The sequence below is a fragment of the Haliaeetus leucocephalus genome, unplaced genomic scaffold, assembly GCF_000737465.1.
Source record: "Haliaeetus leucocephalus isolate CR32 unplaced genomic scaffold, Haliaeetus_leucocephalus-4.0 Scaffold206, whole genome shotgun sequence".
Classification (NCBI taxonomy): domain Eukaryota; kingdom Metazoa; phylum Chordata; class Aves; order Accipitriformes; family Accipitridae; genus Haliaeetus; species Haliaeetus leucocephalus.
The window spans coordinates 5,668,846-5,682,008 of NW_010972642.1; the positions used below are offsets into that span (position 1 = coordinate 5,668,846).

Consider the following 13,163-nt stretch of genomic DNA (forward strand, 5'->3'; position numbering starts at 1 on the left):
CACAAAGGCATATATCCGGGATCAAGGAATGTAGGCTAAACTTACCAAACCATCATTACATATTGGAGAGCAACAGTTCTTCATGGTGGCTTCCAGATCACTTCCAAGGTCAACTGAACACAAGCATCAGGGCAAAGCTTTTGGATAAGATGGTTAATAAGCTTCTAGGATGCCCAAAGAAAAAGCTGAACCAGAGAAGAGTTGCTATCTGTCTGTGCTGTGCTAGTGAGAACGTTATTAAAAACTTTATCTACCTCCAATGTCCATCCTTCAAAGATGATGTTGATGAGTATTTTCAGGAGGAAAAAAAACAAAAAACATACGGATTATCATCAGGAAATAGTGCAAACATAGAAAAAGTTATGGTCCTTATAATAGGGACAATTAATCCATGACTCAAGCATAATCTGTCAGAATTTACATGGAGTTAGGAAAAACATTTTTATTCTTGATGTGAATTTGTATAGTAGCAGAAGAATACACTGAGGAATGAAAAAAAACCTCTACCTTTTTTCAGGTTACATTATTCTTAAACAGCTTTAAATTAGAATTGAGGTTGTCCTTTCAAATATGCTGTATACAGCTTCCCTTTTCTTGACAGAGTAATTATTGCATGAATTTATATGACCAGCGGAAAGCAAGACTAGATGCTTGAAATCACCACCTCCCACTTCACAATGTAGTCTGATCTATGGAGTTTACCTCCAAATTTGCATTTGTGCTCACCTCTGGGTCCTGCTATGGTCTAGTTCATTTGGTCCCTCCCCAGTCCCACAGGGTCAGACATACTTTCAAGGGGTCATAGGCCACTATTTTAGGCGGTTCAATGAAAAAGGAATAATTTCACCTCCCTATGGATTTTCATGCTTTCAAAAGGTCAAAGGCTCTGCTGAGCCCAGTTTGCCTTCTGGCTGGAACAGTAAAGGCACATCAGTTTCTACAGCCAGAGGCACACAGAACAACGTGGTTATCACTGTATTTAGCTGTGTTCAGCCCTCTGTCCATATATGCAGATGCATCGATTAGAGGCAATTTTCAACACGCTCCTGATCAAAGCTTAAAACAGTCACCCATGGGAGAACAGTGAAAGGCCTTACCTGCTCTGCCACTACTTCAAAAGCAAACAGCCTCCTTTCCTGCACAGCTTGTTAAATGGACCTGCTACCCATCCCAGTGAGACAGGAGGGAAGGTGCAAGGGAGAGGAAAAGGCACTCCTACACACGCAGCTGCTGCTGTGTCTGCACGCAGAGACAAGGGAGAAGCCTCCAGACTGGTGCCTGTTACCCTGAACGTCTGTGTCGGTATGAGTGTGTATGTTTGTTAGAGATGGGGAATGACAGGGACAAGGCCTACCTCTGACAATTACACAGCCTCCTGGTGATGTGAGTTGCTGTGGGCACCACCCAGAAACATCCATAACCCTGGCTCCCAAGATCTCAGAAGTGCATCCTAGCAAAGATGGAACCATGCTCTTCATACGTTCTGCTTCAATGTGTTAATTCCACAGAGGCTTTTAAAAAACACCAGGACATACTGAAGAACCAGTGATTCAAAAATGCTTCTTTGCAAATTATTATTCTTTTAAGAAAAGGAAAAGTGTATAAGTTATAATAAGCTATCATCCAATGAAACATTTCTTTGTATTTTATTGAAGAGCAGCAGCAGGCACACAGGCTGGGACCATGTTAGTTCAGGTCTGGATGGTGGAAGGGGGGAAATGAACCACAAAAAACACTGGCTGTTTTAAACACGCTCCTTAAGATTCATAGCAGAGCCCAACAATGTTACCTGCCTACCATGGAAAATGACTTGAGTAACCAAGATGAATAGAGCAGAGAAGTACATGAGCAGCAGCTTGAATACAAGCTGTGATCTCTCTTCCTCTGAAAGAGGGATCAATATCTCTGTGGTATCCTTTTTCAATACAGTATTGAAATGTGAAAGCAAAGGTAAACATTTCCAAAAAGGAGCTGTCAGCCAGGACTAAATTTATTTCAAGAAATATTTATCAGAAACATTTCCATAGTTGTATCAGCACTTAATTCTCTCAAATACTGCATTGCATTTTCCCTAGATTAGCTCCTGCTCTTTAAACCTTTAAAACACCATGTCCCTCACATAGCCATGTCCTCTGTAAGGTTACTGCTATGTACATGCTCAAAACTTAGCAGAATTAGACCTTCTGAGAGTTACAAATACATTTTAGCATATATATTTTTCCTCCTCTTTTTCTTTCACTCCGTAAGATTTCAGTACAGAAAGATCATCTGAAAGACTCAAACACATTCTCATATTTCATAGCCTCTGAAAGGCTAAAACATTCAACTTTGCTTCATCTGTTTCTAGCTTTTTCCCCTATGGACTGTCAAATACTTGCATGTAACACCCTGATGCTTCAAAAAGAAAACAAAGTAGCAGCACTGCTGGTTTTATCATAGGGACAATGAAAATCAGAGACAAAATAGATTTGGACATTAATATTTATATCCTATATTAAAAAAAAGAGGCTGAAACTAGAATGCAATTTTCAAGTGTGTTGTAAAATGTGTTAAACATTTAATTTGAGTAAAAGGTAATGCTTGAGTTCGAACTGCTATAAACAAGAACTTACTTATGTCAGGATGAAAGCATCACATCCCTGAGATGGGTAAAAAAAAAATATGAGAAGTCAAATGAGAAGTGGGATACAGTGAAAATGTTAAAGAAGAGCTATAAAAAAAAAAAGTCAGTGACTTGATTCACAGATAAAACTTGGTTCAGGTTGAATAAAGGAAGAATAAATCATGCTTAATGACTTATGCAAATTAGGAGACAACTTGTTTGGTTTAAAGGAGATTTATCAGTTTCTTGCTGGTAGAAATCAATGCATCATCAGGTGTACACCACCACTGCACATCCAGCCTGGATATCTAGATGCAGATGCCAACTTTTACCTACTGTTCTCCCGACTTTGACATACAGCACTGGATTTTATAGAAAACTCCAGATGAAAATATAGTACTGCTCCATTACTAGAGTTGCTCATGATTATTCAGTATTTGCACAAGCAAATGCTTAGTTAGCTTCTTGGACTCAGAAGGCTCCTGAGGCATTTAATAGAATTGGGAAGCTGGAAATCCTGTATTTCCTTCCCTTTGTTGCAAGGACAGCAGTGGCTTTAAAGAGCAGAGGCAACAGATTTCCTCATTCTACAGAAAAACAATCCTTAACAGTTAAATGCCCCAATATCTGTCACTACAGTGGTACAAATCTTATGTGTGTTTGAGATCTTATTTTGTCATTGTTATGATTTAGCCTTAACAGCTAAAGGAGGTGAATAGGAGCTGTTCATTCTCTTCGATGTTATTTCATCTTGCAGTCTTTCATCTCAGCCAACTACTCCTGAAGGGCATTGATGTGCCTTTTGTTCAGATTCAGGCATTATCTTGGTGACCATAATGACAAGAAGCTTTCTGTTTGTTTGTTTTTAAATAAAAGTTTAGATTGTGAAACAATTATGCAACTAGATCTTTAAAAATCTTTCATGACCACATGTCTGGCTGCATAATCTCATTTAAACAGTGATTCTTGTTTTAAAGTGACTCTAACAAACAATAAGGCCACACAAGGATAACAGCACTGTAAGTGGTTTTCAATGCATAAAAATAATAACAACAACAATAAAGTTCCACTTTTGTGTGAGGTTTTATATTTGAGGGTATGTAATAGAACTAAAACATTTTCAAATGCTTCAGATCAAAGAGTAATAGTAAGAGATTAAGCACATTTATTGCTAACTAGAAAAACATTTCAACATACCAGATGAAGATAATCATATGCAAAAGATGATTGCTTCAGTTTCTAATATAAGCTACCTAAATATAAATTTTACAAGCAACAGACAATAGCAAGCCAGCAGAAGAGGAAGAATTCCAAAACCCCAAACTCTCAATCAATGCAAGTTTATCAGGACAGCCTGAAAAACAGTTGCACACTTGCCAACACAGCTAGCTGGGGAACCACATACATGCCACTTCTGAAAAGCTTATACTGTGGGAGCTGGGTATCTTGCTCCTGCCATTGCCAAATTCAGTGCATGGGGCTAAAGGTGTTGACACCACTGTTAAAGAGACTGTAAAGAAACCGTACTACCAGCAATCACAGGAAGGTAACAGTTTTCAAAGAGTGGGTATGCTCCTTTGGCCAGGTGTTCTGCATTAGAGCCTAGGGTCTGCATGGATAAGCTCACTATGAGCATCAAGACACCAATTTATATCATGCATGTATAAAACTCTACAGGTATACACCATTAAAGTGCTTCAACCAAGCAAAATATGCATTCCTTAGTGTCCCACAGACCATTACAGGTTATTAAGGTTATAGCAAAAGTTTATAAAAATACTGCAGTCCAAGGATGGTCCAGCTCCCTTGCCTAGGCTTAGGTGAAACAGAACTTGCTAAGAATGTCTTAAGGAGATAACCTGCTGCACCAACTTCTCAGCATCTGCCAGAAATGCAACATACTGAAGAGATATTCATTAACATCTCCTGCTGCTTACCAGAAGTCTTGCCCTAACTGGACTTCCAACATCATATTCTTAATAGAGAAATATACAATAACAATGAAGAGCCTATGCTTATCAATGATAAGAAGAAAAGAGATTTTGTTCCATGAGGTTGTAGACAAACTCATTTATAAGTTGTCCAGCATTTCTCAAAAGTGAAATTCAAGGATGGTCTTAGTTTGCTTTGAAGTACAGGCTGTTTGTCATCCAGCCAGGAGTACTGAAGAACTGGTATGAGATATGGAACCTCATGTTTTAGGAGTTAGAAAACAAGGGAAAAAATAGGAGTTGTCCTCAAGAGGAATAGCCAGTCAAAACTTTGATGAACATACAAAACAATCTTCCCTTCTGGCAATTCTATGCCTTGGCAAGCAGCACATCCATTCTTTTATTTCTAAGGGAATTATGAAAAGTTGTTGGGTTTTTTTCTAGTTTGCACAAGTACAAGGAGTATTGTCTTTAAAGTCAATGATTTTGTCAGCAAAGCCCAATGTTCCAACAATTGTTTGTCAGTAGCATGCGCTAAATTAGTGGATGGATTTGGGTGACAGGAAAGTAAACGCCAGTGAAGTCAATGGGAAGTTTGCCTGACTGAAAACCCAAGAATGTGGTATAATACAAACTATACATAAAGGAATCTAAAGATAATATGTAAAACCATCTATTGAATTTCTAGATAGGGATGCTTATTTCCTATCATTAAAAGGATTCCAATAAACTCACGAACAGAAGTCTAACATGCCACAGACTTACAGAGGGATAAAGATACTTGTACCAAAAAGACAATACAAAAAGTACCTGTTATTTTGGAAATTTCCACTGCTTTTAAAAGACTGTTACTTTTGCAGGGGCAGGAATTAGACTACAGTGAAAACAACAGTACTTAAAAATCTCTTATTATTTGGCCTGCTTCCACATTTTTCCTGTCTTTCCTGAAAGGGGGGGGAGAGTGGAGGAAGGCATCCTACAGTGAAAGTTTGGTAAACAAGAATGATTACCACCTGAAAAAAAAAAAAAAACTAAAACACACTTGATAAGTCAGAGATTTAGAAAGCTTACACATAAAGAAAGGGAAAATGGTAATCAGAGCTGTCTAAAGAAATGGGATAAATGGCTTAATGTTTGGACTAAACCAATAAAGTTACCATCAATCAGAACCAAAATATATAGTTAAAATTTCAAAGTCACTTACACAGAAACATACAACCTGCAAATTTCAAGTTACTGTTTCATGAATGTGGACTAGTTTGTGTAAGAGAATTTTTTTTTTTCCCACAACTTATACTTACAGTCCTACTTACACAATTTACACTTACAGTCCTACTGTAAGCAAATAGGAGTATCCATTTCTTCTATCAATCTTGTGGCTGTTTGTACAAAGGTCCTTCCTCTGCAGCTCCTCCAAACCAGGACAGCCCTTGTTGAACAGTTGAATTTTGCCTCAAAGGCACAAATCCTATTCTGAAACCTACTTTTTCCCCTTGGTCTGTATCTCTTAATCCTCTTCTTTACTACATTATAGACTGCATAATGTAAATGTACTTGATATCTTTACAGCATTATATATAATTCATTATTTAATTCTGAAAGCCTATTATGCCACTTTTCAATATCTCACTGATTCAGTGAAGCACCATGTTACATTTTAATATGGAAGATATTAATGGAGGTGAATCTCTAGCACTACTTCTGTTAAAGCTACCCAACAGTTTCCATTATTAAGGTACTGTTTTCAGCTGCTTTTAATTGTGATTTTACCACTTAATGCTACAGTTTTCCAGGCTGTTTTCTGTCTCAGGCTGAATATTTGTGCACTATTTCAGACAAAAAAGTTTACAATATCCATTGATTTATCAAAGTTTAAAAAAAAATAAATCTCAGCAACTATTTTCTTTAGTGATCATATTCTTTGCAACAAGGTCATATGAACTGCCAAATTATTGGCCTTTGTGTCAGGGCTGCTTCTTTTGCCTCACCTACCCACTTAAGTTTGGCCATATTGGCTTTTAAAAACCTCCATCTGCACAGGCTCTACAGAGACTTGCTAAGACTTAACACCCAAATTGTCATTACAAACACTAATCAGGCATCTTACAGCTTCTGCAGACCAGAATGTATGTGTCACATCCACAGAGCTGAGCAAGGGCTACAACGGCTTTCAAGGACCTATGTAATAACTGTTCTCAGCTGGTCTGAATCATGCTGGAATAAAGCAACAGAACTTCAAGTTGGGGCTGCTCTCTCAGTATTTCTACCACTGGCATGCAGACATCATTGGGAAGAACACTACTGATATCAAAAGCAAAAGGCCAAACCAGGGACATGCTCAGACTGGGAGACCAATTTGTTGAGAATGGTGTTGGAAAGTAAGAAAGAAGCTGCTGGAAGGAGCACTGGGATAGCTTGGTTACAGAAACCAGGTTTAGGAGCAGAAAGCAATTTAAGATTAGAATTAACAAGAGAAGTGGTCAGGGAGCCAAAGATGAGAGACGACAGCACTGAGATCAAATGAGAAAAAAAGGTGAGTAACATATGAAACCACTATGGAGGGGAGACCGCAGTTAGGAGGAAAAAGGGACGGAAAAAGGGATGGAAAAAGGGACGGAAAAAGGGACATGTCTGATGGAAGCTGGACTGGAAGGAGAAAAATTACTTGGTAAAGCAAAGATAATGAGTTAAAAAAGTAACAAAAAATGGGGACATGCAGACATAAGAGATCCTAGAGCAGATCAAGACATGGTAACCAACAAAAAGTACAGACTGGGTGAGGACACTGGGACCACTGGTATAGAGGGAAGCAGAAGGCTGGAATTTGATTGGGATTCAACAGCAAGACCTGTGCAGGACAGAAAACTGCTAATGAAATGGTAGAAAGATAAGAAAACTGACGTATGGACTCTAAGTCCAGTAAAGAAAAGGAACAGAAAAGGCAGAACTGAGGAAGAGTTATAGCTCAGACAACTATAGCTCAGATGAGGGGAGGTTCAGAAAGAGGCATTATTGGAAGAAAGAGCCAGAAAAAGCTTTTTCCAAAGATACAGAAGAGTCCTTTGAGTCTATTCCTTTCCAGAGCCTGGAATAGAACCTGGCATTCATCTGTTGTGGGCAAACACCTCTGAATCCCTCCACCAAACTTTCCCAATCCTATCTTCACCTGGTCCACACAGAGAACCACCTCTTACCACTGCTGATTACCCAGACAACTCAAGTGGCCAAGGCCTGCCCAGGGAACCCAACAGGTTTGGTCCTGCTAGCAACACACACAGGCGTTAAATCTCTGCTTTACCAGTTTCATCTTCACAAAGCCTAAGAAATGATAACGCTATGTTAAAAGAAAGATACAAAGCCTGAAAATTTAAGCAGCAAAAGTTGAGTCCCCCTCAAATTAATTCAACACACATGAGAAAATTGTGACAATGCAGTCCTACGTGATTCTTTTGGGAAATTAAAATCTGCCCCCACCAGTGAAAAGAAATGAGGCCTCCATCCTACTTTTTACCTTTCTTGTTCAGTTGACCACTGGCTTCAAATTGGTTGCTACAGATTTTATTCTTTTCTTGACAGTCATTTCTACAGCATCGCTTGTAATTGTCTGCATGGTGAAAGGCACTGACTAATTACCTTTACTGTGAAAGCAGTAACCAACCCACTTTACAGAAGGGAAAATCGAGACAGCAATTCACCCAAGGTGACACAGTTTGCCAACACCAGAACCAGCAGACAAGCTTGAATGTCTTCCTCTCAAACCCAATGCTTATTCTTCCACCCTGTCTGAGTATCAGCCTCTCTCTGCCAGAGACGGGGTTTCTGGGAAATGTTGAGCCTAAATTCCATTATATTCAACTTCCTTAGCATCACACAGGTCAGTGATTTGCAATCTTTCTGGAGAAAGTCCTCAAGGATTTTTTGGAACAAGCTCCTGTCTTCTCCTCATCCTGAATTCAGTCACTTTCCAGCCTCCTCAGCTCCTCTATTCTGACTTCTGTCGCTTACTCCTCACTTTTAAAATTCTATAACTTCCCCCAGCTGTAGCAATGCTGGCATGAGGCCCAAGCTAATAAACCTATCAGAGCTTATTAGCTTGGTATCCAGTCTATCCCACCCTGCACCTCACCCTTAATGTTAGCATATCTCACCACTGTATTCACTTACTAGTTGGGAACTGTCACACAGGAGGACAATAGCAATGACACAAGAGATCCAAAAGCTTTTGCGCAGTATTCTTCCTTATCCAGAAAAGTCATCCTTTCTTTTCCTGACCCCTTCACCCTCACTTTCCTCTCTGACGCTTTCTGACTTTGCACAAGAAAACCTGAGAGACTGCTCAATATGCTGACTCCAGAATTCTCTGGTATAAAAAAAATGCTGAAGTTTATTATACCAATATCAGAAATGTAATATATATAGCCACATCCACACCTATTGGGTCAGTCTGCTGCAAATGCAAAAGGATTAAAAACATTTTCTTCTTTTCTGAACAGGAATCACCTGCTCAACTGGATACTACCATAATCACCAGTTAATAAAGCAGCCATACCTTCCTGAAAGACAAACCCCCTTTGAAAGGCAAGCCCCTTTTCTGTAGGCAGGCATTCCCACAAACACTGGCTGGCACAAGCACTGACAAGCAAGCAGAAATCCCATCTTTCCTTCCACAGGGTCCTGTTTCAGGTTTAACAAATTAGTCTGAAGGTGACATCCCATTATAAGCTCATATATAAACACAAGAGATCTTTTTTTAAATTTAACTAGTGTACAACAGGATTTCCTTCCTGTAATAAGGACAAGGAAGGGAAAGCAGAACTATCAAAACAACACAAGGAATCTTCTCCTGCTATTTATCCAAAGCATAAACAACCGACTGAGTTGCCTTCCTCAGAACGTGTTGTAAACCTTGGTCTTAACCTCATTATGTTATCGCCATGCTGTGACATTGAGCAGGCTTGTGCCATTTGCAATTGCCAGTAAAGTGACGGAAGCATTTTCCTCTCAGCTTCCTATCTTAGGCAGCCTATAGTTTTATTCCTAAATGTACGTTATCTCTGTTCTAATGCATAATTGCAGGATAACAAGCAGAAAGCCTCTGTATCAGTTACAGCCTCTCATGCAGGCTAACTTTAATTCCCCTCAAACTAGCTCCAATTTTCCTGACTGCATCAAGAGAACACATAACTGTTCTTTGCACAGGGTCATGCATGAGCTTTCTTCACTTGTAAATTTAAGCAAAGTCTCAGCAGAGTTCATTAATACCAAAAAAATTTTGCGCCCAATACAACTCCCTTCCATTTGTGTGAGTTCAATAGTTTTCCAGTGAACACAGTGCAGAAGTAAAACATAAAAAATGCTGAAGCCAATTTCAAGCGTTTGTTATTACCACATTATATTGTTCTGGCATTTTTCTTAAAGCCAGTGACAAAGACACTGCAGTGAACATAAAAAATATGAAATCTGGGGTTTAGTGTAAATGTGCATTTGAAAAATGAAAGTGCTTCACAGTCCAAGTTACCATCCCTAGACTTGATAAAATGGGTTGAGGATTTATAGGACTTATTATTATTATTATTAAGGAAGCCAGATTGCGGAGAACCAGTCAGAACACCCGTGTGGTATTTGGCCTAAACTTGTAATACATAACAGCTAATCACAATTCCTCGCTAGCACAAAAAGGGAAGGAATTATTTATTGGACTCTTCTGTATTTAGTTCCAATGCCCATACTAATTACTGTGGCATCATATCAAATAGGTCTTGCACCTAAAGACAAGGCTTATTAAAATGGATATATGACTATAAGTTACTGGTTTTGTACAGGCAAATGAGGCATGTGTCTCCTCAAGACTTCTGTGGAAGGCATACAGCAATCAGTATATCCTATTTGATCAATGGCTGATGACATCTGTGAAATTCATACAGAGCAATTACTTATCAAAATATTATTTAGCTATCATTTTTCTGCTTTTACAGAGAAAAGGAAAGCCGCTGCTCACTATTCAGAATTGCTTTCTCTTCTCTAACCACCCTCTACTCCATTAGCTTGTTGAAAACAACTGACTGACTTTTTACCTCAGCCCCCAAAGAAAGCCTTGTTTGAAAAGTTATGATGAAACCTTAGAGAAGGAATACTTGGACCCTAAGGGAAAAGTGGCAGCTTATAGGAAAACTGTTGTGTCATCACTTTCAGACCTTGTAAAACCCTTACTATTCATCATATGTTTTCTGTAGATAGTCTCTTCATGTCTCAGGAAGTTAGAGATGGCTCAGGAAACCAGGAATGTACAAGTTTCTGTGGTAGCTTTACCCCTAAAAAACTAAACCGCAAAATGGAAATGAATCGAGTTCTTACACAAGTGAAATTTTCTTCTGGGCAGCTAGCAGGATTCTGTATACATTCAGTCAGACTCGCACTTCTGCACAGTACACGCAGCTGTGCACGCTGTTAGCCTGCATGCGCACATTGCGGACACGCTCCTTTCCTGTTTCAGATTGTATTCTTTGGAACTCTAGACTTCATGGCTATGAAATAAATGTGATTGCAAAGTACATGCTTACAGGTAGAAAAAGAGAAATTTAAAAAAATCAAGTGAGTACATGAGCTTTTATAGGAACTTATTATTACCCCCAGCTTCTTTCTAGTCCCTTCTATGTACAGTTTGGGTCTTTGAGAGTAAGGTCCAACTCTTCTGCAATTCCTGCCATCTAGAATAGCTTTCCTTTAACTCCACATTTCATCTATTCTTTCATCCCATTCCAAAACACAACTAAAAAAAATTTTTCACCCTTATCTTCCACTTCCCTTCCCTATTGCTTAGTCCTTTGTTAACTGATCACAACGTACAACTCTTCACAATTCTGTGAAAAGTTCTGGAATGCAGAATATGACATATACTCAGAAAGTTTGTTTCCCAACAGCAGTATATACATGCCAAGATATATGTACATCACCCTGAGAAAACAAACAAGAAAAAAACCCAAAACACACAAAACCAAACAACCACAGCCACAAACAGAGACTAACAGGAAATCACAGGACTAAAGGCTAATGAGCAGTTGGAGCTCCAGGGTTTGATCTATAGTGTAGAACAGAGTCTTAATTCCACTAGTACAAGCCCATCATGGGATACTAAGTATCCCATTTTCCATTTTTAATTACTTTTTCCATTAAGATCCAAAGAACAAAGTAAGGTCAAGCAGACTCCCCATTTTACTTTCTTCTCCCCTCACTTCTGTGAAACAGCTATTTATATAAATTAACAATGCCTCTTCATCCTAAAGGCTATAACATTTCTAAACTTTCCCAAGATAGTAATTTGGCTTGGCTGTTGTTTTTTTAAATCCTACTCACAAATAACATGAATGTTTTGATAAGTTGACCAAATGATTCAAAAGATGTCTTGGAAAACAGATGCAGAACAGCAACAGCTCACAAGGTGCATATATTTTCTGATGGTAGAACAGTTTCAGTATACCTCAGTCAATTATGAATATACTCCCAACCTAGCATTAGCCAGCAGACTCCTCACTGATATAAGGCAAATATCCACACCCAATTAAACTCAAGACAAATTAAGAGCCCTCTAACCTTCAACTCTGCCTCATTTTCCTTTTTCAACCTTGCAAGTCAGAACATGCAATAAACAACTTACTGTCTTTTATAGCCAGAGGATCAAGTGAATCTGCTTTATTTAATAAAAGATAGTAATTTTTCAAAGGTGCCATACTGAAGTGTTTCAAACATACACACCACAATTCATCATTGTTTAACACTAAAAATCAAGCTAACAAAGAGATAGCAGCAAAATAGAAACGAGACCAACTCACATATTCTGTAAATATAGAAAACAGTTAAAAGTTCACAATCACTTATCTCCTCCTCCTCCTATTTTTAAACTTCTTTACTGGGTTGCAGTGGAAGAGCACTACACTACAATTTTTTTGTTCTTTTTTTGTTTTGTTTTTAACCACAGAAGTACTGTTCCAGCAAAATCCTGAAGTTCCCAATTTGTTTTATACAACTTCAAGAGATATTTAATCAAATTACTAACTTCCAAGAACAGCATGCATCATTTTAATTACAATGTCCGTCAGCCATCCCAATTACCCCTACTTTGGAAGTATGGCTTTTGTTTTCCTCCTCTGTTGCTCTAAAATTTCTTATGTCTCAGTAAATTTTAATCTGGAAATAGCATCCCAACTCAAACTCTGGAAGCAAGTTTTCATCCTGATCCAACTGGACAAGTAGGAGATTTGTTCACATATTTGAGAGGAAGAAAAATGTTTTCTGCCAATTCAGTGAATTGCTTTCCAGAGCTGTTTTGTGTTGTTCTCTTACTGAACAGAATTCTTTGCTATGACTTCATGCCAAGCCAAAAGTAAACACTCTCGCCTTTTTATATGGACAGATGTATCCCAAACTACCAACATTAGCATCAGTCTTAACAGAGGAAAAGCTATATTCCCCCAACAAGGGGGAGGAAAAACAAACAAACAAAAAAAACCCACACAGCACACCAAAAAAAACAAACCCACAAATATTGTTCAACCAAACACGTGTGTCTGAAATGCAAGCATTAGTGTACTTTCTAGAAATTAGTCATCAAGCTGTGTTCTCATGTGTCACCT

The 13,163-nt window shown here is 38.5% G+C and overlaps 1 protein-coding gene across 17 annotated transcripts in view; it reads right to left on the minus strand.

The window, feature by feature from the left end:
* Positions 1–13,163, minus strand: part of CACNA1C (calcium channel, voltage-dependent, L type, alpha 1C subunit) — a 409,208-nt gene that overhangs the window by 391,595 nt on the left and 4,450 nt on the right. The gene's annotated exons all lie outside the window — the stretch shown is intronic.